We start from the raw sequence: 26,148 nt of genomic DNA on the forward strand, positions 1-26,148 counted from the left end.
ATTTTAAAAGTTCTGAAAACATCAGCTAATTTCTCCTCATCAAATTTCTTATGCCTCAAACCTGAGTATTACTTTTTAAAAGATAAATTTATTTATTTTTATTTATTTATTTTTATTTTGGCTGCGTTGGGTCTTCAGTGCTGCGTGCAGGCTTTCTCTAGTTGCAGCGAGCAGGGGCTACTCTTTGTTGCAGTGCCCGGGCTTCTCATCACAGTAGCTTCTATTGTTGTTCCACAACTCTATGGGTTCCTTTTTAGGTCCTACGAAGAACCCTAGGAATTAGTTCATGTAATTATAGGTTTTTGCAAAATTGTCAAAAGTGAGATATTTTAATTTCCATCAGGTAAGACCAGCGTCTCTTTCTTTGTCAATTTTCCTTCTATCATATTCTGCTATGTTGGATCATATTGGATTGGTCACAGGCTTTTTGGAAATCTGGCTAAGGAGATGTTTTCAGTGAGGCTATTATGTGATTTTCAGACACCACCATATGTAATTGACTATATACTATCCCATTAGAGGAATAACTTCCAGTACTCTTACTGACTACTCTACTGACTTAACTAGCACAAGACACAGAAGCATAAGGACAAAAACCACCTTACAATATAGCCATGTCTTGCACTTCACAGCTCTCAAAGCATGTGCGTTTGAAGAAGAAAAAAAGAACTGAAAAGTATAAAACCAGAAGTTATGCTGTAGAAAATTCTTTCAATCATCAGGCATGTGAAAGATAAGTCAAAGATTCAGTTTTCTTCAATGCTTAGTCAAAATGGAAATTTCCTTCTGTCAAGAATATACTCCAGGGCTTCCCTGGTGGTGCAGTGGTTGAGAGTCTGCCTGCTGATGCAGGGGACACGGGTTCGTGCCCCGGTCCGGGAAGATCCCAAATGCCACGTAGCGGCTAGGCCCGTGAGCCATAGCCACTGAGCCTGCATGTCCGGAGCCTGTGCCCCGTAACGGGGAGAGGCCAGCATACCGCAAGAAAAAAAAACAAAAAACAAAAAACAAAACAAACAGTATACTCCAGGGGCTTCCCTGATGGCACAGTGGTTAGGAAGCCACCTGCCAATGCAGGGGACACAGGTTCGAGCCCTGGTCTGTGAAGATCCCACATGCCGTGGAGCAACTAAGCCCGTGTGCCACAACTATGGAGCCTGCGCTCTAGAGCCCGTGAGCCACAACTACTGAGCCTGCGAGCCACAATTACTGAAGCTTGCGTGCCTAGAGCCCGTGCTCTGCAACAAGAGAAGCCACCGCAATAAGAAGACTGCACACCACAACAAAGAGTATCCCCCAGTCGCTGCAACTAGAGAAAGCCTGCGCACAGCAACGAAGACACAACACAGTCAAAAATAAATAAATAAACAAATAAAAGAATATACCCCATCAATAATGTGTGTAATGGAATGGTGTGAATGAGTATTTTATCAGAATTCCTGTAATGCACAAACCTAGAGCAGTACTGAAATCAGTAATGCATTTATAATAGTAAATACTTATGAGGAAGTAATCCATAGAGGTTTTCTCAAAGATAACAATGAAACTTAATGTGACATTATCAATAATAAACTGTGACGCTGAAATAAACTTTTCTAAACTATTAATAACTAAAAGCAAACTCTAATCAACCATGTTAAAAGAAATCTATGTCTATAAACTACAAAGTTTATTTCTTAAAATTTTATTTCTAAAACACATAAACTGTCATACGAGGAGGCAGTTAAAGAATATATAGCTACAAGAGTGGGGAAAAAGTTTTATAGAGACACATCTGGCAGGAGTTAATTTTCAAATGTCATTTTTCTAGATTTTGTGACACCTATAGTATTGATATTTGAAAGCATTTAAAAAATTGTAATTTGAAGATTTGCTACTTCCAGGTAGAGTAAAATATTTTGAAGCAAAACACCATTTCCACTGAGAAAAATTTTAAAAAGCCAAATAAAATAGTCAGCATTCAATCAAAAAGTTCTAGACATACCAAGAGATAGAATCATATGACTAAAAGTCTAAGAAAAGAACAGATAATACAAAAATATTTATATAAGATATTGTGTATATTTATCAGGAAAAGTCTTTATCAAGAAAAGACTTTAAAATCATCAGAATTAATATTATATTGTATTTATTTGTATATTTTATTTATATATAGATATTTATATAAAGAACTTAAAGATAAAGCCCTAGTTAAGGCAGTGACAAAAGCAGTAGCAGTGGGAGTGAAAAGAAATGGTTATATGCAAGGATATTTTGTCAGTAAAAGTCCAGGATTAAATGTCTGACTGCATACATGGGATGGATAGATGGAGTGGGAAAAATCAAAGTTAACTATAGAGGTTCTAGTGAAGATGGGGTTGCCATCATCCAACCCAAGGGGTTGCGATCATCCCCAAGGTCTAGGAGACTCCACGGGAAGGTCATGGTCGAGGAAAAGTTAATTGCTGGGAAAATAAGACTCCCAGTCTCTCCATCTCCCTATATTAGTTTTTTTTTTAACATCTTTATTGGAGTATAATTGCTTTACAATGGTATGTTAGTTTCCACTTTATAACAAAGTAAATCAGTTATACATATACATATGTCCCCATATCTCTTCCCTCTTGCATCTCCCTCCCTCCCACCCTCTCTATCTCACCCCTCTAGGTGGTCACAAAGCACAGAGCTGATCTTCCTGTGCTATGCGGCTGCTTCCCACTAGCTATCTATTCCTTATACCAGTTTTGTTTTTCTCATATACGTAGCGGCATTTCATTCAAGGGAAAAGGCATTGATCTGACTGGTCAAATTAAACACCATAGTTGAAGGCACATTTACAGTGGTTACTTCCTCCACAATTTAGAAAGTAACGTTCACAATTTCCCTCTTCCTACACCGCAGAACACATTGGCCATTCCTCCAAAGTTTCCACTCCATAGAGTGGACCAGAGATGACGTTAGCCCAGAACTGAGAGCTTGGCATGAGATGCCAACCCCACCTAGAGCTCTGGCATAAGTTATGACCCAACCCAGCTCTACAGAGGGCTCTGCATGGAATCTTGTCTCAGCCATAATAATGTCATTCTGTTTTTCATTTGGTTTTCTTCTTTGCTTAACTTTCCCTGGCCACTCTGACAAACAAAATTTCAGGCAATCTTGGGCCACTCACTAACTTTATTCCATCTAATGTTATCCAGATTCCCAAGAAAATTACTAACAATAAAGGGGGAAATTTGGAACATGGTGAGTTTTAAGTGCCTGAAATATACAGTTAACTGAATCCAGTTAAGTAGCAAATTCTTTGGATCTCAAATATGCCAGTAGAAGAGCAGACTAAGCTCAATTTAATGTACTCTTACTGGAGACACATGTAAATTCTGGGTCAATTTTGAAAATGTTAAAAGCACATAGCTGAGATTAAAAGAAAGAAAGGCACACCTGCATGTTTCCGAAAGTAACAGAGAAATTAAATCCAGAGAAATAAGAGCAGACTGATGTGTATGGGTTCCGTTCCTTAGTATAGGCCTTATGTAAATAGGGGCTGGAGCTAGAAATCTAACATTACCTTGAGGCCAGGAATTTAGACTCAGAATGGAACAATATTGAGAAGTTAGTACAGATATCCTACAGAAAATTCATGAGGAACTGCTTAGTCCATTAAGAGGGCCAAGGGAGGTGGTGAGGAAGATTGATATCTCTTGAAAACCTTCAGGTACAGAAAACATCAACACCTCTGAAAAGTAGGCCTGTCCTTCCCAGAGTTGTGATGGCCAGGTTGTCACTAACCTCTAAGGCCCTGTAGGAATCAGAAACTGCAAGGAGAGTAATTCAAAGAAAAACAGATGCAGGATGGGTGTGGCAATAAATCCTAGGACCCTATCAGAAACAAAATTAAAACCACTCTAGAGGGAAATTTTAACAAACCAGGGCAGAGAGTATCCTAACCAGAATAGAATAATAATTCTGAGGAAGTTACTTTACTTATTTAAGTAATATTCAATGCATTTCCATGGCCAGGCCCTTTTGAAGAATTCTAAAAGATATACAAACAATTCATTTACATCTTATATATCCCACCATCCAGAGCCAAATTCACTTAAGAACTGTACTGGTGGAAATTGGGCAGCACTATGGAGAAAATAAAAAGGTGTTTACCATCAAAAAACATGAAGGTAAGAAAGATAATGTCTAATTTTTTAATTATCCTGTGGTTTCTTGAAATCTTTTGGAAACCCAAAATAGAGAAACCTTGGAGGAAATGAAGATTTAAATATTTAGAGATTTATCAACTCATCTATAAAAGCTTTATTCATCTCTTCTTTTAATAACATTCCTGAGAGGTATAAATGTGTCCAGTGATAGGGTTGAATAAGCCTGAGAGAATTTCAATTGTTTACTATTCTTGGTCAGCTCTTAAGACCTTTCAGGAGCATCTTGATTTTCATGGCCTCATCCAACAAAAGCAGGATATTTTACAGAAAGTCCTGGGCCACTTTTTGCCTTGCTTTTGTGTTTATGTTTTTGGTTTTATCACATCGGGCGGTACATTAGGCTACCTATTGCATACTCCCTCATTCATGCATGCATTCATTCAAACAATATTTACTGAGTTGAGACATTTAATTAACACTCAATAAATGATGTTTAGATGAATGAATGCGTTTCTTATCAAAGTAAGTGTAAGTACTGAGAAAAATTACAGAATGTATGATCCCAGTCCCAAAAAAGCTTATAACTGTGTTGAGGATAAAACAGATGCTGATGAAATAACTAATATATCATATTGGACAGTTTCTAACTTCAAAAATGAGTTTTTATAAATAATCAGAGCCTAAGGAGGACAAAGAAGGGACAGTTCATTATGGGTTGAATCTATCAATAAATGTACATTTCAGATGAGATTTGAGATTGACCTCAAAGAGGAGGACTTAGATATAGGAACAGAGAACAAAAAAGGCATGGTGATAGCATGTGCATAGATAGTGTGGCCAATATTTATGTTCTTCATTACAGATAGTCAGAGATAACCCAAATGTAACTGTTTCCATGGGTCCATTCTCAGTATCCAAAGAAAACGGCAAATCCTATCTCAGTAAAACTAATGAAAAACACAGTCTTTCACAAAGAGATTGTGAAGGAAAGGGGGAGAGAAAGGCTTGCATCCCACACCACACAACAAAACTTATTGAATTATTTAATTTTCTCCCTCTGAAAATTTCCTCTCCATCTCTCTGTACGTGTCTCTTCTCCCACATCTGGCCACACTCTACCAGCCATCTTTCCAGATCTTTCCAGAACTCTCCATCCTAGTTTCATTAGGCCACAATTTAAACATCTCACAGGTCTCCAGGATGTATCCCCATCACTTATTCCACAAAGGCAAACAAAGGACACTTCTCAGGATCACGTTTCTTTGAAGGAAGAGGTCATGAGGAGTGATTATAAATAATATAAGGTGGAGAGCAGTGACTTAAAATACCATTTTTCACCTTAGAATGTGAATACAGGGAACTTTGGGAAACTAGAAAATCTAGAAAGGATTCACTGATAAGTACTTATGTTCAATGAATAAAATAAAATGTAATAATATGGCTAAACTCTGAGAGATGAACTTTTTCAAAAGTTGCTTTCACACACCTTCACTATTGGGATGTTTGATAAACACACCTTTCCTTCTTTACTTTCTTCTTTCTTTGTAGATACTGGCACCAAACTTTCAAACAATAAGAACCTTCCCATAAGTCCCTTGCCAGGCAAGATTAAGGTATAACAATCCAAACAAATTTTTGAAGAAGATAACTGGTTGAAAGCACAGGAAAAGAGCTGGGTTTCTCTTATTCAACAGTCACATAATGAGTAATGTGGGAATTGGTTTAAAAAGTCTCTCTGCATGAGGGGCTAAGGTTAAGATTAAAACTTCTGAGGCCAGAAGAGCAAAATGACTACAAGAATCCACATATTTTCAAGAGCTGCCCTTTGGATGTGAGAGATTGATTTTTCCCACTATTTTTTCAGCAACCCAACTGGTGTCTTTATTAAACGACATAAGAGAATACAGTGTGGCCAAGAAGGCTTAGATCTCCTTAGCCCCAAGTCAGATATTCTCCAGTGACTGTCCACTCAAATGAAAAAGAGAGATTTACAACAGGAAACTGGATACAACTGAGTGTACTTTAATTTTACCTGAATTATTTATTTTGTTTTCAATTTTCCACTGAAGTGCCTACATTAATATATTTTTAAGAACATTTCCTTAAGTTGAAGTATTCATTCAGTATATTCATTTACTATAATTTAGAAAAGCCAAATGATTTAGGCAAATTCATTTCTATATTGACACAGCAGTGTATTGTGAACTAAATGACACCTGGCAGTTCTTTACTCAGATACTAACTCAATTAGAAGGCAGAACAAGGATAACTACCCATTCAGGGAAGGAAAGGTCACTTAGCCTCTGTAGCTGTCTTAGGTCTCTCATCATCACAGTAACAAATTGAAGACTAAAAACCATATGATCATCTCAATAGATGCAGAAAAAGCTTTTGAAAAAAATTCAATACCCATTCATGGTAAAAACTCTCCAGAAAGTGGGCATAGAGGGAACATACCTCAACATAATAAAGGCCATATATGACAAGCTCATAGCTAACATACTCAATGGTGAAAAGCTGAAAGCATTTCCCCTAAGATCAGGAACAAGACAAGGACGCCCACTCTCACCACTTTTATTGAAGGTAGTTTTGCAAGTCCTAGCCACAGCAATCAGACAAGAAAAGTACATAAATAAAAGGACTCCAAAATGGAAAGGAAAAAGTAAAACTGTCACCGTTTGCAGATGGCATGATACATAGAAAATCTGAAAGACACCATCAAAAAATTATTAGAGCTCAAAAATGAACTTGGTAAATTTGCAGGATACAAAATTTATATATAGAAATCTACTGTATTTCTATACACTAACAGTGAACTATCAGAAAGAGAAATTACGGAAGCAATCCCATTTACAATCACATAAAAAAGAATAAAATACATAAGAATAAATCTGCCTAAGGAGGTAAAAGACCTGTACCCAGGGAACTATACGACACTGATACAAGAAATTAAAGATGACACAAACAGCTGGAAAGATATACCATGGTCATGGATTGGAAGAATTAATATTGTTAAAATGACCATCATACCCAAGGAAAGCTACGGATTCAATGCAGTCTGTATCAACATATCAAGGGCATTTTCCACAGACCTAGAACAAATAATTTTAAAGTTTGTATGGAAACACAAAAGATCCTGAATAGTTAAAACAGTCTTGAGAAAGAAGAACACAACTGGAGGAATCATGCTCCCTGGCTTCAGACTGTGCTACAAACCTACAGTAATCAAAACAGTATGGTACTGGCACAAAAACATCGATCACTGGAACAGAATAGAGAGCCCAGAAAGAAATCCATGCACTTATGGTCAATGAATCTATGGCAAAGGAGGCAAGAATATGCAGTGGAGAAATGTCTGGGCTTCCTTAGGGATGGTTTCATCAATTAATTTGTTTTCTTAAATGGACCATACTTTTCCATGTCTTTGTATATCTTGTGATTTTTTTGGTTGAAAATTTGTCTTTCAAACATTATAATGTGGTAGCTATGGAAATCAGATTCTCCCACTTTCCCAAGGTTTCCTGGGCTTTTGATTGTTGAAGGCTGTAGTAGTCTGTTTGTTTAGGGACCTTTCCAAACTATTTTTGCAATGACTGTTTTCCTTATCGTATGTACGCACTGAAGTCTCTGTTCCTTTAGTTCATGTTTAGCTAATGTTTTGACAGAGATTTCCTTGAATTCCTGCACCTAAAACAAACAAAAATAAATATACACAAGCACATCCACATGCACACTCAAAACCACACACCTCTGCCCATTGTGCAGATTGCTGGATCACTCCTTCAACATTTAGCTGGCCTGCATTGAGTTCAGGGCTCAGCCCATGGTAAAAGCTTAGAGACTCCTCTGGTGTTTTCAGAACATGCATCTTATCTTGAGTATGCATGTGGCTTTCTTAATTTCTCTGGACACATGTGTACTTTCTGTAGGTTCTAATTTCCCAAAGAATCTCCCCCGACTTTGGCTCCTGCATCTTCTGTGGTCTATTGTATTTCAGTGCACAGTCTTCTGCCCCAGCCATCTGTGCTTTGTTAGTTCACCTGGCTCTTCTTTTGAGCAATGACCGCCGCTTTTCCATACTGTGTTCCAAGTTAGCTAAGACAGAGATAAGCATCTTGTGTCAGTCCTTCAGGTAGCTCCCAGACAGGTTAGAACAGATACACAGAATAATCTGACAGTACGGTCTCTTCTGCTCCCTCCTCAAGCACGATTGAGGATCCCATACTAGGAATGGTCTGCTGCTACTTTAAGACTCTCACTGCATTAAGACTCCACCACTTTAAGACCATCACTACACTAACAGTGGATGGGGCAAGGGCAAGTAAAAATGCCACAAAGCTTTCCTGCCATTTTCAAATTGCCTCTTCCCTGGTTCAGTATGTGTTTGGTTGCTATAAATCTTTGACTGATTTCAGGACTAAGAGAAACTCCAAGAACCCCACAGCAAGAAACAGTAAATCAAACTCTCAGAAGCCAAAAGACACAGAAAGAACCTTTTCTCACAAAGGAGAAAGAAAAAAGAAATTTGTTACAAAGCAGGGATCCTCAGAAAGATGAGAGGTAATTTCCTATATGAAACCACGGAATCAAGAGGCCAGACATATTTAAAGTGCTGAAAGAAGAAAATTGTCGACCAAAAATTCTATATTTGGCCAAACTGGTTTCAAAACTTAGGGAGAAATTAACGCACTCCCAGATGAACAAAGGCTGAGGGCGTTTGTTTTACAACTTCCTACCACTGCCCTATGAGAAATGCTAAATTGAACCTTTAGGTTGAAATCAAAGGACACTAGACAGCAACTCGAAGCTGTAGAAAGAAATAGAAATCTCCAGTAAAGATAAATACATGGGCAAATACTAAAGCCAGTATTGTGTTATTGGCTTGGAACACTACTTTTTATTTCTTACATGATTGAAAAAACAAATGCATAAAATAATCATAAATCCATGTTATTGGGCTCACAAAGTATAAAGGTGTAATTTGTGACAACAATAATGTAAAGAGGAAAACGGAACTGTAGAGGAACAGAGTTTCTGTGTGCTACTGAAGTTGGTTTCAATTGAAATTACATTGTTTTAACTTTAGAATGGTAAATGTAATCTTCTTGATAACTACAAAGAAAATATCAATAGACTATATGCAAAAAGAAATGAAAAGGGAATCAAGAGTTCACCACAAGAAAATCGGCTAAGCACAGAAGTCAGTAATGGAGTAAATGAGGGGCAAAAAATGCATAAGACCTACAGAAAACAAGCAGGAAACAGACAGAATTAAGTTCTTCCTCATCAGTAATTTTTGAAAAAGTAAGTGGATTAAGCTCTCCAATAAAAAGATGAACATTGGCAGAATGGACTTTAAAAACAACCATAATCCAAGTATATGCTGTCCGCAAAAAACTCACTTGATTTCAAAAGACACAAGTTGCTTTAAAGTTAAAGCATAGAATAAAATATCCCATGCAAATAGTAACAAAAAAGAAGGAAAGAGACACAGAAAAAGAAAGGGAGGAAGGAAGGAAGGAAGGAAGATAGATCTGGGATGGCTTGTTACTATCACACAAAATAAACTTTAAATCAAAAACTATCACAAGAGGAAAAGGAGGCCACTATATGTTGATAACAAGTTCAATCTATTAAGAAGATAGAACAACTAGAAACATATATGTACCAAACAACCCCCCAATACGTGAAGCAAACACTGACAGAATTGAAGGAAGAAATAGTTAGTTCTAAAATAATAGTTGGAGATCAATACCTTGCTTTCAATAATGGATAACACATCTAGACAGAAGATCAGTCGAGAGGTAGGGGGACTGAATAACACATTTACCCAACTAAACCTAACAGCCATATATAGATCACTCCACTCAACAACAGCAGAATACACATTTTTCTCAAGTACACATGGAACATTCTCCGGGAAAGACCATATGTTAGGCCACAATACAAGTACCAATACATTTTTAAGAAATTGAAATCATGCAAAGTATCTTCTTTAGCCACAGTGAAATGAAGGTAGAAATCAATAACAGAACCATTGATAGCCATTTCCCAACATGCGTGCCTCACAAGATATAAAGCAATGAAGGGAAAAACATAATTTACCATATAGAAAAGTGGGAAAGAGGACATACCATTGACACAGGGTGTGTGCTGTTTCCCGTTGTCAGGGATAGAAATAAATTAGCATCATTTATTCATTAGTGTGTTAATTTCTTGGTCAATCATTGGGCAGCCAGTGTTTCTCCCTGATGGGAAGATTTCCTATACTCAGTGTTGAGTGGAGCCAACCTTGAAAGGGACATTTTAAAGGATTATACTGTGATGGGCTTCACACTACCCTTCCTCCTATGCCAGTATTTAGGCTGGGGTATTTCCATGGAGTGTGTACAATCGTAGGCCCCAGTTCACCAGAATTTAGTTTGACTCGTTTTGTTAATACATTCCCTCAGTACTTTGTCTTTTGTAACCTTTTGCATTTACTTCATTCTTTATTATCACTGCGAAACAACTTTGTTTCCTGTTCAGATGCCAAAAAGTGGATATCAATACCTCCTGAGTTTTACACATCACAGATCAGTTTTGGATATCAGGGACAGAGACAACAGCTATTTCCAATGACTTTGAGACATACTTTGAACATGTGATTAACATGTTGAGTGTTGAAATGTGTGTCGAGCTCATTATACTTGCTCTAAAAGGTTTCAAGCTGCAAAGATTTAAAAATCTTTATCTTTGAATAGTTTTCCTGTGCTGTCCCTTTGTGTCAGACTGTTAATGTGCAGTCTGGCACCTTCAAATAATGTGGCTTTGCAACCAATTATTTACAGGTTGTTTTATCCAGGGAGAACCTTTTTTTTAAAATAAATATACTTATTATTTATATTTGGCTATGTTGGGTCTTTGTTGCTGCATACGGACTTTGTCTAGGTGGGGCGAGCGGGGGCTACTCTTCGTTGTGGTGTGCGGGCTCCTCATTGCTGTGGCTTCTCTTGTTGCAGAGCACGGGCTCTAGGCGCTGGGGCTTCAGTAGTTGTGGCACGCGGGCTTCAGTAGTTGTGGCTCATGGGCCCTAGAGCACAGGCTCAGTAGTTGTGGCACATGGGTTTATTTGCTCCACGGCATGTGGGATCTTCCTGGAGCAGGGCTCGAACCCATGTCCCCTGCACTGGCAGGTGGATTCCCAACCACTGTGCCACCAGGGAAGTCCCCACACAGAGAATCTTAAGGTCAAAACATACAACCTGACTAACTACACTTCCTCCTGTTCACATTTCCCTCATCTTTTCTTCATCTTCTGTCTATGTTTCCTTGGCCCTGTTTATATTAAGTGCTTTTGCCATTATATTTGATTGTATGTATTCCGGTGAGTTACCACAATGCTTTAGGAGACATGCTAGGATACAAATGCATTTAAGTAATATATATATACACATATATATGTAGTTTGCTTGAGTGCAGTGTTTTTTGTTTTCTCTACTGAATTCATTAGCATGGGTCGGTATAATATTTAGCATAGGTTGATATATAATTTGTAAACTAATGAAGTCTTCAAAGTGAGGAAATAAGTCTTTCAAATTTAATTATTTATTTTAAAGAGCAGAATAGCATACATAAACAGGTGCCTAATGAAAACTTGTATTCTAATTTGGAACTCTCATGAACACCTATTTCTTTGTTCTTCTAATGGTATGATAGTAAGTCATTTGATTATTTTTATTTTTATGGCTTTAACTTTAGAACAATGAAATATTCATAAACTTTAAAAAGTATTTTTCTTTATTTGATGGGGGTGGGATACTGGAGAAATGAAAGGTCAAACACCTATTGAGAAATCCATACTTGTCTATATAGTGTGTACTTTTATTTCAATAACTGATTTAAAATTCCTAAAAGGATGCTATAATAAGTTATTATGCCATTTTACAGACTGAATTAAGTGAATTTCAGGGAGGTATGAAACTTGCCTAAGGCTATCCAGCTGCCAAGTGGTAGAAGTGAGAATTAAATCCAGGTATACCTATCGCCAAAGTTTCTGCTCATCTCTTTACATCATCCACTTTTAATAGCCAATGCTTTTCTGCTTACAAATATGACTGAGGTTTCCAGACAGTCAACATTGCTTGTTAATCAGATAGAAAAATTACTGTTGCTTCTCTAAAGACATGTTCCTTTTCCATTAAGTCACTTTAGTTGTTCAAATAATACTTCCAGACAGTAGTCATCATACAGTTGGAGACTAAGAACAGAACTCAGGGATGTCTCTAGCAGTCAGTAAAGACCAACTGGGCTCACTGATGATACTTACGGTCATTTCCTCTAGACTAACATAATGTTATTAAGAAGACCCTAATAATTCACAGTACTGCCCTTGCCTGATTGTTTGTTCTTCTCCCTCTATCACTCTCTCTTTCCCCATATTATTATTATTTTTGACAATTTTTGGTGAATTAAATTCAGGGATTAGTATTCAGGAGCGCTAGTCACAAAGGCAGAGAATCTTAGCTCACACCAAAGGAAGAAAATAGAGAAAAAGTATAAATTATATGAATACACACATATCACACATGTACCAACTATATGTTGCACTTCTCCAAAATCTATTCGGTATCTGCACATTTATTGTATGTTAGCAGTAAGACTAGAAATGAGCATAAGGCTCTGTTTACAACATACAGAAAACAGACCCAAATATGAAAATTACTAGCAATAAGAATGGGGAAGAAAGACTACAACAAGGAATGTAGATGATATTTTTGTTTCTTAGCTATGATGTCAAATATTGAACTTTCAACTTGAGACAAGGAGGCCATAAAAAGTTGTATTAGTTTCCTAGAGCTGCCATGACAAAGTACCAGAGACTGAGGAGGTTAAACAACAGAAATGTACTCACTCACGTGTGTAGAGGCTAGAAATCTGAGAAAAGGTGTCAACAGGATTGATTTCTTCTGAGGTATCTCTTCTTGGTTTGTAGAGGCCATGTTTTCCTTTTGTCTTCACATGGTCTTCTCTCTGTGCATGTCTGTGTCCTAATATTTTCTTTTGATAAGGACACCAGCCATATTGAATTAGAGCCCACCCATTTGACCTCATTTGACCTCAGTTACCTATTTAAGGGCCTTATCTCCAAATACAGTCATATTACGAGGTACTGTGGGTTAAGACTTCCACATATTAACTTGAGCAGGACACAGTTCAGGTGATAATAGAAGATAAGAGTAATTTAAGCAAGTAAGTAAATATTGTTTACAGTGAGCTGCTTAAGGATATGAATTTACTCAAGAAAAACAAGAAGAAATTACATAACACTGTATGTTATACAAAGACATTAAATTAATCATCATAACATCCTGTGAGATGGGCATTAAATTAGACTAAGTAAGAGTAAGCAACTTATCCAGAATTGTATAGTTGGTACTTTCCAGAATTTAAACCAGGTATTTTCCCAGTTCCAGTCTACGTTATATATTCATTTCATTATTTGAAATGAATTTTGAGTCTTCATTTTGCTTAGTTTCTGAAGTTATATGGGGATAGAATGGAGTTGGACATTTTCAGTGACATTCACACATGGGGAAGGAGATTGAGTCCAGAAGCTTCAGCAATGTTTCCATGGAGAACGCTAACAACAGAACCAGAAACACCGTTATTCTTTTGGTTCAGTGATCTTTCCTAAAGCACTACAAGAATCAATCTTAAGAAGCCCAATGTTTTCCAAACTTTCACCAATGGGCTCTGTAGGGTCCTCTAACAATATCTAAGAGACTAACTAGTTTCACGTTCCAAGCCACTTAAGACAAGGAGTTCTGATTGTTCTCTGTGAGGAAATCAAGTGACAATCATAGCTGGTAATTTAGGATAGTTTCTTCAGGGCCCAGGCAAAACCTAATACACAAGTAATAATCATTGTTAAGTGCATCTTTGACAAGGATTCATCAAGTATCAAAGAGGTCTATAAATTGGGAGAAATTATGATCAAAGACAAACATAGACCACAGATATTTAATTAATGCTCAATTATTTATGAGTTTAACTTTGGTTAACCTCGTTTTCCTTCTTCTAGACAATTTCCAATTCATCTCCACAAAGAGACCAGAATACTTACCTTCCAAAACAAGATTTATTGTGTTCCTTTAATTCAAAGCAGACAGTGACTTCTACATTCACTCCACCAAGTTTTGCTAGGAGAGAAAAGGAGACATTATATTTTGTCTTGAATTACATACGCCACCATACTTGACTTAGCCCATCCTACTGGAAGCACTTTGACGTAGATTCTACAGTCTTGTCTTACATCTTCTATGGAATCAAGCCAAGGGAATCACACATAGTTACAGCTGGAAAAACGTTTGTTCTGGGTTGATACTTTTAGCCTTTACCACCAAGACTTTATCGCCAAGATCTATCTTTACAGTCTCTAAACAGGAGACCTTCTTGCCTTCCATTTTCATATTGACAAGGAAGGTAAAGGGAAGAACTGAGAAGTACCCAAAGTCAGCTAGCAGCCAGCACAGATAAATCATCTGTGGACATATTGTTTCTTTCAAAAGATATAAACATAAGAGGAAGTCCTAGTGTTTGAAACGATTGTGCATAATAGAATTCCATGAAAACCTAGAAATCCAGATGCAGATCAGTAACATATTGGCTAAATAAGCCGTTATGTTCATGCAATGGACAAGTGTACAGACATTAAGAAGAACGAGATACTCTTTTCTATGAGATTGTCTTTTCACTGAACTCATCAGTGCTGCAAAAACAATGTTACATAATACTTTTTCTTTAACATTATACCAGGCATCCTCATCTTGTCCTGCATATTGCCAGTGTTACTAAAGTTTATCATTTACCTCTTTCTCTTTTAGACATATAATTTCTTCTTATTTTGGAAGCATTCATCAATCCCCATTTTACTCTTTCTTTTAAATTACAAATGAATATTGAATTTTATAAACTATCTTTTGTGGGATATTTCAAGTGATTGTATAGTTTTGCTCTCCTTGGGCCTTGTTATATGGTAAATTATATTTTGTTATTTTATATATTCTATTTATTATATATTGTATTACATTTACTAATTACATTTATTATAGTATAATTACATTATAATTAAGGTAGCATTTTGTTTTAGATAGACAAAACAACCAGTGGAATAGGAAGCATCTTAAAATTAGATGCAAGAGCATAAGGGAATTGAGATTAAAATAAAATTCACATTTTGGATCAGGAGCAAAAATTATTCAACAGAAGTGGGAAAATATGGCTATCATTACTAAATTCTAGATACAGCAACTAGTTAAATGTTAAAAAATAATGAAACTGTAAAAGTATCAGAAACCTGGGAGACATGAAATAAAGTATTCATGAGGAATACCTTTCTAAGATACAAAGAAAAAAGGATACATTTAATTATATAAGAATTAAAATTTGCCTCATGGCAAAATGCACTACAAAGGTCAGAAAACAAGCAAAAGAAATTGGGAAATATATTAAGAAATGGATATGCTTTCTTTACAACTTTTGAGAGAAGCACATGTTTCTTTTTCCTTTAACCTGTTATGGGGGTATTAATCTATAATGTAAGTGCATGGTTCCTTTCCTTTAACCTGTAATGTGAGATTTAATCTATATGGTAAGTGCATGGTTCCTTTCCTTTCATCTGTAATGTGAGTGTCAACATGCGGCACTGTTTCTAAGCACAGACTTTGGATGTTCCTGTACTGGTCCCATCACTGACCATCCACAAAAACTTACAAATGTTGCTTCACTTTCCTGGGGGTTAGAGTCTTAGCTAAGAAATGGAAGCAAAACAGAACTTTCCCGCAGGGATGATAGAAGGTTTAAAGGAGTAAATATGTAAGTGACTTAGCACAGTGCCTAGTACAAGAGAGATCAATAGAAGTACTTATCAATTTTTAAAGAGACAGATGAAAGAAATCAAATGTGGTGATTTCAATCTATTGATATATATTCTTGACTTTAAACTACCTTTTCATTCATTGGATGACCTAACTTACTCATGCTTTTTCTTAATCTAGTGAACTTGGGTAGCTAATATCACAGTTTAAAATTTTTGCTTTTATATTTACAAGTAAATTTGACCTGTAAATTTCTTTTTCCTTACAGTCCTAATCTATTTTCAGTATTAGGATTATATAGACTTCATAAGATGAATAAAGGAGCATTCTTCCTTCGCTACTCTCTAGAAGTTTTTCTTTGTTAATATTGATGTTATCTGTTTAATAGTAGTTCGATAGAATTCACCTCCCAAATGATCTGGCTGGGTCTGGTCTTTTCTTGGTGAAAGATTGTAAAGTATTGACTTCATTCCTTTACTGGTGAAAGAACTCCAGCTATAAATTTCCTCTTGTGTCAGTTTTGGTAAACTTTAGGAGCTAGGAACTTGTCCACTTTACAGAAATGTTCAAATTTACTGGCATTTCATATATTCTCTGTTTGTACTCTCTGTTATAACATGGTCCTGATTCTTTCTGTATATTATTTACTTATGTTTTTGTTTTGCTTAATCAAAGTGTGTTTTCTAAATCTTTTCAAAGATATACTTTTGACTTACTAAATGACCTCAATTTTATACTTTTTTCTGTTTTATTAAGTTCTGCTCATATCTTTATTATCTATTTTTTCTATGTTCTCAGGGTTTATTGTTTTACTCTTCTGATGTCAATTAAAACACTTGGGTATTAATTTTAAGAAATCTTTTTAGTTATAAATAGTTGAACTTTTTGAAGATTCCAGCTTAGTTGTAAGTATCTAAGGGTCAGCTCGTCCACATTGTTGCTAGCCTAAGGCTTAGTTCACCCTATCGCAATGTATATATTGACATTTTTTACCCTCGACTTTCTGTGTTTTGCTACTTCTCACTTTTCTTTGGAGAGAAGCCCTTTGAAATACCCTTAACTTATTTTACAGCCAATAAGTCTTTAAAATAATGTGTATTTTTTAAAGATAAATCTACTTATATAATTAGGCAGAAAATCTGATCTGCCATATTTTTAAAAACAGCATAAATTCACTCTTCTCCATGATTAATCTGCTGTATTACACGACCTTTCAGTTTTTAGATTTATGAATGACATGTACTTGAAAAATGTTTTAAAGATCCTACCCAGTCTTTTAAAACATCCTTGTTCCTTGTTTCAGTTCTAGTTTTATGTATATTTTCTGCCTTGCACCTGATTATTGCAACATCTGATGAATGGCCGTGGGAATCTAATCCTGGTATTGATTGTTTTTTGCTGATTCTCTCCACTTCTAGCTGATTTCTTCATTATTGGATAAATTTAGACCATGAGTTCACGTTTAGCTAAACTTTATCTGTGGGAATGCTATAGGCCTGTGTTGAAGGTCTACCTCTCCAGAAAGGATTTAGTTTTGTGTTTGGAATACCATCGATTTGGGAGCATTTTAAGTTAATTTCTTAGCTTCTGTTTGCAAGACCGCACATAAATTTGCAACCCAAACACTGTGAACACAGTTCTGGGGTTCAGAATTCTCAAGATTTCCTACCTGTTTCCTACCCAGAGCAGAGGCCAAGAGAATTTGGTCTTAGTCTCCCTTTGCCACCAGATATTTTTCCTCCTGGCACACCCTTTCATTAAAGGTGAAGCTAGGGATATATAGGTTTAGTTCTAACTTCCCATCTAATAGGGATGGTGTCTTACCTCCTGCCTCTCATGTGGTCATGGCCATTTAAAAACAAGTCTCTATGTCAGGTGTGTCATTAAACTAAGGCATCCAGACAGATGTCTATTTTTATGGCCTATGAGCTATGAATAATTTTCACATTTTAACTGGTAACATTTTAAATGGTTACCTAAGTACCTAAATAATATCCTCAATTTTGCCTCTTTGGTCTACAAAGCCTAAAATATTTGCCACTTGGCTCCATAATAACAGGGTTTCCAGCTTCTGTTCTAAGCTATCAAGATATTCAATCCACTCCTAATATAGCTATAACTCTCACACATGTTCCACCCTTCTTTCATGGGTCCTGGAAATTTCTACTGCATACTTCAAAAATCAACCACGCACTTAAAAATAAGTTGTGTACACTTAACCTAGCATACCTAACCCTTTTCCTTTAGGAGAGTTTTTCAAGTAATCTTGCCCACCGTATTCTTTAGAGCTTCATTAATAATGGCAAAAAATTAAAACAACTTAACATTCAACAAATGGGAATTGTTCATAACAATTATAGAAGCACATACAGTAGAAAACTATAAACTGTTATTGAAACAGTGAGACATAACTAGTTTTATTCTTAGAGAACTATGTTTATTTAGGTCCCTTTTGTTTAAATAAGTATATTTCTGTGTATGTATGTACATAGTCATGTATTTATATACACATACATTATTTGTATGATATAGTTATATAAACATATGAAATACATACCTATACACATACCTTTGATTTATATTTGTATACATACACAGGAATATAATTATATATATTATATAGTTATATACATTGAACTGAAAACTGGTAGTATACATATATATCGTGTATAAATGTGTGTCTATGTGCATGTGTAGAAAAGCAGGTTGAGAGATATAGAAGCATGAGTTAGACAGGGTTCACGATTGGAAAAGTAGTTATGTGGAGGTAGTGAGGTTAAGGCCCATTTGATTGAAAATATTGCATATTTTTACATAAATTGTTATGATGAACAGATTCCTATGTAAATAAAATTATAAATAGCTATACATACTTGTATGTGTAACGTATAATTAAAATATATATAGTTTTATAGATGTATTATATTTATATTACATAATATAATTGTCTTATACTAATACATTATGTATTGTGTTATAGAGAATATATTAACTATAGTGTATTATATCAGATAATAATAATTATATATTTATAATATATATATAAATATATCTATTTATAATTTATATATTATGATATAATTGTTTTATAATCAATATTACAGGATATATCATATTAATATTATGAACATATTAACCATATAAATACATTTCATTTCTCATATATTTTGTATATAATATATGCTAGGCAAAAATATATATTAATATAATACATAGTTGTTATACATTAATATAAATATTAGTATATTACATTTATATATCAATATAATATTTAATACTGGTATATTTATATTATATTTAATATATACATAACTAATGCTCTTTAAAGCCATCTGCTACAAGTAGAATAAGACCAGGAGTATGGCCAAAGCAAATTCTAAAAATATTAGATTACTTATATTCATTTATATGTTATTTTCCTGGAATTTGCATCTGGCTATTAGAGAGGACACACAGCAAAATCAACAAAAAGTGCCCAGGAGGACATAGGATCCTTTATTTATCGGAACCTCAAAGGAAACACAGTGCTGTCCAGTCCCCCATCAAAGAGCCAAGAGCAAACCTTGAAGCACCCAGTAAAAGCCCATTCAAAAAAGCTTTTCCACTTAAACTGGAAAAACTTAAGTTCCCAAGAGACCCCCTACATCAACCACCGAAGCTCATTTGGCAGTAAAAACAATAATGTTCACCGAACAACAAGAAACCCAAAACAATAGTTGTTTTAGCACAAACAAAAAAAAGCAGCTAATGAGTGTCTCTCCTGTTTGAAAGAAGGGGGTGGGAAGTGGGCAGAAGACCTGATAGGAAAGATAAAAAGAAAAGGAAAAGGAAAATAAAAGTTTCCAGTTGGACACTCAAGCTGTCTTCTGCATCCATTTCGTCAAGACCACCAAGTCAATGTGGAGGCTTTTTCCTCCTTCCCTTTTCTTTTCATGACACTGGTCACAACCAGCACTGCAGATCCCATCGAATTAAGGAATGCTGTTGCCTACACGTGTGAATGAGCTGTCAGTAAAGTACTGAAGTAGAGGACACCTAAAGTGAAACGTCCTCATGAATGTCCATGTGGCTGAGCAGGAAGTTAGCCTCTCATAGATGTGCTAAAGAAGAAGAGTTGGCTTTTATTTTATTTACTTTCCCTGGACTGTGTTGAATGACTATCATGTACACGTTAAGGCTACTTTTTGCTGAGGATTAATGCACTGGGAGAGCTGAGAGAAAACTGAACAGTAGAGCTTTTTCTTGACCAGTTCACCTTACTTTCCCAAACTCTAAGTCTTTCCCTAATGCTTTCTCCTTTTTATTGTAGTAAAATGAACAGAACACAAAATTCACCATTTTGATCATTCTACAATTCACTGTACCATTCAGTGGAATTTAGTAGTCACAATGTTGTGCACCTATCACCTCTGTCCAGCGGCAAAACAGTTTCATCACCCCAAGAGGAAACCTACACCCATTTTAAGGAGCCATTCCCTATTTCCCTCTGTTCCAAACCCCTGGCAACCACTAATGTATAATATCTGCTGTGTGTATGGATGTATCCACTGCTGGACATTTCGTATAAATGGAACCATACCATATGTAGCCTTTCGTGCCTGACGATAAGTTGTGCAGTGGTAGGAAAACTAAAATGCAATGTGTACTGTATGATGCATGTTTTACTGAAGTGGCTTGGTCAGATTATAATGATTTATGATAGAAATCACGTAAAGCAAGCATCACAATTCTCCAGGAATGTCCTTTCGAATGCTAATGATAATTACGAATATGTGAAGCCCCAATCTTTCATTTGTATTGACCTTATCTCAATAATTCTTCTCCCAGCAGTGCCATAACTAGAGTTGAGTTCTAAAATGTACCTTCCTCTTTTCCCATAGAAATTGTCCCACAATTTCCAAAAGTTCTCAAAGGTGAAAAAGTGCACACGACGTTTATCACGTTTGCAAATGCCAATGGAAATGCTAAGCTAACACTGTCCAAAATGCAATCTTCTTCTGTGAGAGCACCCAACTTTAAACAAATACACATATTCTAAATACAGCTTAGATCTGTGACATGTTTTGGCCACTGAAGTATGACCAGACATGATGGCCTTAAATGAGCAGAAGAGGCCTTAAATGGGCTTGTGCGGTTGGGCTCACCTCTTATGTTTCAGTGAACTTTTAGAGAAGACAGGGCCTGGGAGCTGTGGCCTCACAGTTGGGCTCCAGACGAAGAGGTGTGTGACAGACCTCAAACTGACCCAAAACACGGAGCAAAACTAGCCATCTAGAGGTCTAAAAGAGAGCCACTGCAGCTGGCCCAGAGGTCCAAGAAAAATAAATTCTTGTTTATGTAACTGACTTTGGTGTGATTTGTTCCAAAGCATTATCACAGCAAGAGCTGACTAACACAACATCCTCCAAATCATTGTTATGTACATGATGCCACCATGCCTACATTTAAGGCAACTGTGTACTCAAATTGTGAGAAACCTTGAACTCTTGGTGCCTCTCCAACACAATGTACATGGCTAAATTTCCACAAATAAGTTCACTAATATGCCACAAAGATCTCCCTCAACTTTTGTTAAATGTAATGCAAAGTTCTTTCTTTTCATTTTCTGCTTCTACATAGTTAAAATGATGTTTATCAATGTAAAAAGGTTCTTGCCGTTTGGCTTCTGTCGTTAGAGTCTTTTGAACCCTTTGGCTTTTCAGCTCCTCGGCTGTAACATTTGAACCAGCAAATGCCCCAAGGAGAAAAGCTGCGCCAAATGTCAAGCTTGCGTCTGTGTTTCCCTTCTCTCCAGAACTTGGCCCACATGTCTTGGTGTCTCTCTAACATTCAGACGCCAGCAAACAGAAGTTTTCCTACTCTATCCAGCTTTTCTACAATTTCTTTAGACTTCGCCTGATCTTATGTTATTATTCAACTATCATCTCAATTACCCCTAGGAAGAAAATTTACAATTTTTAGAGAAAACGGAACCCTGGTACATGTTGGTAGGAATGTAAACTGGTGCAGCCACTGTGGACAACAGTATGGAGGGTCCTCAAAAACTAAAAATAGAACTACCATATGACCTCACAACTCCACTCCTGGGTGTAAATCCAAAAAGAACAAAAACACGTGTTTTCAAAAACATGTATTTGAAAAGATACATGCACGCCAATGTTCGGAGCATCAGTATTTACAATTACCAAGATATGGAAGCAACCTAAGTGTCATCAAGTAATGAATGGATAAAGAAGATGCGGTACATATAACCAATGGCATACCACTCAGCCTTAAAAAAGAAAGAAATTTTGCCATTTGCAGCAACATAGATGGACTTGGAGGGCATTGTGGTAAGTGAAATAAGTCAAACAAAAACACTGTAGGATATCAACTATATATGGAATCTAAAAAATCCAGCAATCTACCGAATATAACAAAAAAGAAGGGGAGTCACAGATATAGAGAACAAACTAATGGTTGTCAGTGCGGAGGGGGAGGCGGGGGCAATACGGGGTGGGGAAGCGAGAGACGTAAACTACTGGGTGTACGATAGGCTCAGAGATGTATTGTACAACACGGGGAATATAGCCAATACTTTGTAATAACTGTAAATGTAAAGTAACCGTTAGAAAATATATAAAATGTTTTAAAACAGAAATCATACTGAAAAGTGGAAACAATTTAAATGTCCATCAACAGGAAAATGCACATATAAATTATTGTATTTCCCTACACGGGAATCCTACATAGTGAGGAAAGTACGTGAACTAGACAGATCTTTACGTGTCAGCATGGATGACCCTAGCCAAGATAACAGTAAAAAAAGCAAGGAAGAAGAGAAAACATAGTAGAATACTATATGAGGTTTAAGAGTACTTCAAAATGGAGCCTAAATAGAAAGACATGCATGCAGTGATGGAGACCAAGTTCAGAAGCGTGGTTACCCAGGGTCAGCTGGGGAGTGGCTGTGTTGGGGAAAGTGGTCACAGTAGGCTCTTGCACAGGAATGGTCATGTTTCAGTTCACACGCCGGCTGGAGGACGGAGGAGTGTCTGCGATGTTATAATGTGAGCACGCTGCGTGTGAAAGCCATTGCTGACCACATCTAGGGGACCTGATACGCGGGAGCTGGTAGTGGGTGGAGGCATCCAGAAGGTGCTGGTAGAAGAGGAACGCTGTGTGCATAACGCCTAAGGCCTGACCAGAGGACGACCACTGTTCTAGAAACTGGACACCAATCCAACTTCTACGGCCAGTGTTAAAAGACAGACTGAGCCTTGTTTAAAATAAGACTTTCCGTGAGCAAAAATAGATTCAATTCAGGCACCACCAAAGCGGAAGTGGTGAGGAGCGCTCCAGCCACAGGAGCTGCAGAGATGTTTATCTTAAAAGGGCCGAAGCCAAGCAAGGAAATGCCTGACTTGCTATCGCTTTAAAGCCTAGTCGGTGGTTTGTGACTGGTGGTCCTCAGCGGTGTGCGTCACCCTGAGCCGTTGACAGGCTTAGATTTTGGTTGGTTTACGTAGGCAGCCGCATCACTCGAGCCACCGCAGGCTAACGGCCCCCTGCAGGGTTCATTTACTAACACCAGTTGTCTGAGTCCTTCCTCTTACTGGGTCACTTCACTTCCTACGCCTCAGTTTCCCTTCTGTGAAGTGGATATTCAGTAGTAAATTCTCTGAGGAGTTGTCAGTACACAACAAGGTGATTATTAGTAACCACGATCATGTCCTGAATGCGTGGAACACGTCACCATTTGCCAACTACCGTGTCAAGTTAGCAGACACTCCAGAAATTAAGAGCTCTCCACATAAATTCACACACCCGTGCACCAGGTGAGGGACCACAGGCAGACGTTCACTCCGCCTTTCGTGTGTCCCTCACGGAATACACGCTCTCTCCTGGGCGGGGGAGCCCAGACACTTACGGGAGTTTACGTTTAAAATGCGTTGATACAACCAGGTCTCACGTTTGTTAGGATGAGTCAGCAAACGCTTTTTGGAAACCCCGGAGTCTCCACACCTCGCACGTTTCGCGCTGCCTTAGTCTCAGAGCTCAAGCCCCTTCTCTTCAGGCCGCGTCACCAAGGGAGACAGGGCTGCGGGGGGACGCGACGCACGGCGAGCGTGATGACGTCCTCGAGCCCCGCCCCCACGGCACCGCCCGCCGACGTAAACCGCCGCCCCGCGGCGTGGAGGGCGTAGCTGCCTGCGCCAACACCAGGCCACGCGGGGCCTCCGGAGTGCGGCATGGCGGGGTTGGTCTAGCTGGGGCCCGTGGCCCTATGTCTTCTGGCTGCGACGCCGGTCCTGTGCACGCTGGGGGCCGCAGCCGCCGGGCGGTGGGCGCCCGAGGGGCCGGGAGGCGAGCCGGGCCCCCAGGCGGGTGTGGGCATCGTGTCCGCAGCCAGCGTCCCCGAGGCCGCGCTGGGGCCATGATCACTTGGTGAAGCTGCGCCGGGACAGCGCGGCCGACATCTTTCCGCGCTCTGAGGACCTGTGCGCGCTGCAGGACTCGGTGCCTCTGCCCTCCGTGCGCGCTTCCCTACAGGAGGGCCTGTTGGACTTAAGGCCGACCGCCTCCGCGGGGTGCACTGGGCGCCACTCCTGAGCACCCGCTGCCCCTGATCTGTATCCAGAGCTTCTTCCAGCCACGGCTTGTCGAGACAGGTTTGTACTTCCCGCTTCCAGGGCCCCTCGTGTGGGCGCTGAGAAGCGGGGTGTTAAATGGTGCAAGGTGGAGGGTGGGCACTAGAACCAGTGCCCAGTGCCCGGGTGTGCGTGCACTAGACGGGGCGTGCTGCCTAGGACTCCAGCCAGCTCGGTGACCCCGGCCGGGTGCCTTAAGGCTTCAAGGTCTCAGTGTTCCCATCTGTAGCGTGGGCTGAACAGGACCCAGTCTCTGTGGCGGATACAAGGATGCACTGTGTTAATGCTTCTAGACTCTACAAAGTAGAACACTTTGCACAGTTTGGAGCATCGTTAATTGTTGCACAGATGTTACCTGGTCTGTTGAATGACTTTGCCTGGTGCACACCAAAGCGATTAGGAAATAGATATATCCCGGCTTCATTTCCTTTCCATTAAAACAGGGCTCAGGAAAAAAATTGTTTTTCAATAGTCGTATCATATAGTGCAAAGAGCAGCGGTGTGAAGGGCCTAGCTTAGGGTGTGAATTCCAGGGCTTATGCTCTCTGTGGCCTGGGCAGGTTTCTTTTGCACTGCAATCCCCACACTTGTAAAATGACGTTAATAACCACTCTTTCTGTGGGTTCTTAGAATTAGTTAAGCAGGTTATGTGTGTAAAGTAGCCTGGCACTTGAATGAGTTGTCAGAACCAGTGGCTGCTGGAGACGATGCTTCTGCCGTATGTAATCTTCCCTTCTACTGGGCAGCAAGTAAACACAAGCACAGTAGTCAGTGCTCTGGAAGAAGTGAGTTCTGGTGCTACAGGGCACAGAATCTCTTTTTTCTTTAATTTTTATTTTATATTGGAGGATAGTTGATTTACAATATTGTGTTAGTTTCAGGTGTACAGTAAAGTGATTCCGTTATACAGATATCCATTCCTTTTCAGAGTCTTTTCCCGTCTAGTTTGTTACAGGATATGCAGTAGAGTTCCCTGTGCTGTGCAGTAGGTCCTTTTTGATTATCTAGTTTATATACAGTCGTGTGTATATGTTAATGCCAAACTCCTAATTTATCCCTCCCCCCCACCTTTCCCCTTTGCAGAGCACAGAATCTTGGAAGGGAGACTTCAGGGTAGGATTCTTGGAGGAGGTGCCATCCTTTCTAAGGATATGTAGAAGGTCCTGGGGTGGCAGGAGAGAGCAGTGTGTGTTGACGTTTGAGAAATATAAGAGAATATGGCAAAACTAATGTACAGGACTGGAACTCAGGGTTTGGGAAAGAAATGAGAGTGGATACTGGAAACTTAGTGAGGCCCAAGAGATGGGGGCCTTGTTTGTCCTTCCAGAAGTTTGGATGTTTATCCTGAAGGCTGTGGGAAATTTCCACCAAAGAACAGTGAGATGGACTCGTGGTTTAGAGGCTCACTCGGACCTCCATGTGGGAGGCAGTTGATTTGGTGCAGGGTGAATTGTAATCTGAGGGTCCCACTTAAGTTATGAAAGGTGGGACTGGGTTTTGCAGATCTGAGAGAGAATGGGTAGGGCCTGG

At 38.3% G+C, this 26,148-nt stretch overlaps 1 protein-coding gene across 2 annotated transcripts in view; it reads left to right on the forward strand.

Annotated features, from left to right (window-relative positions):
- LOC309797418 (uncharacterized protein) overlaps positions 1-26,148 on the forward strand; it is a 262,284-nt gene that overhangs the window by 146,825 nt on the left and 89,311 nt on the right. The window lies entirely within an intron of this gene.

Source organism: Mesoplodon mirus, assembly GCF_964341445.2.
Source record: "Mesoplodon mirus genome assembly, contig: HAP1_SCAFFOLD_518, whole genome shotgun sequence".
In the NCBI taxonomy this organism is placed as follows: domain Eukaryota; kingdom Metazoa; phylum Chordata; class Mammalia; order Artiodactyla; family Ziphiidae; genus Mesoplodon; species Mesoplodon mirus.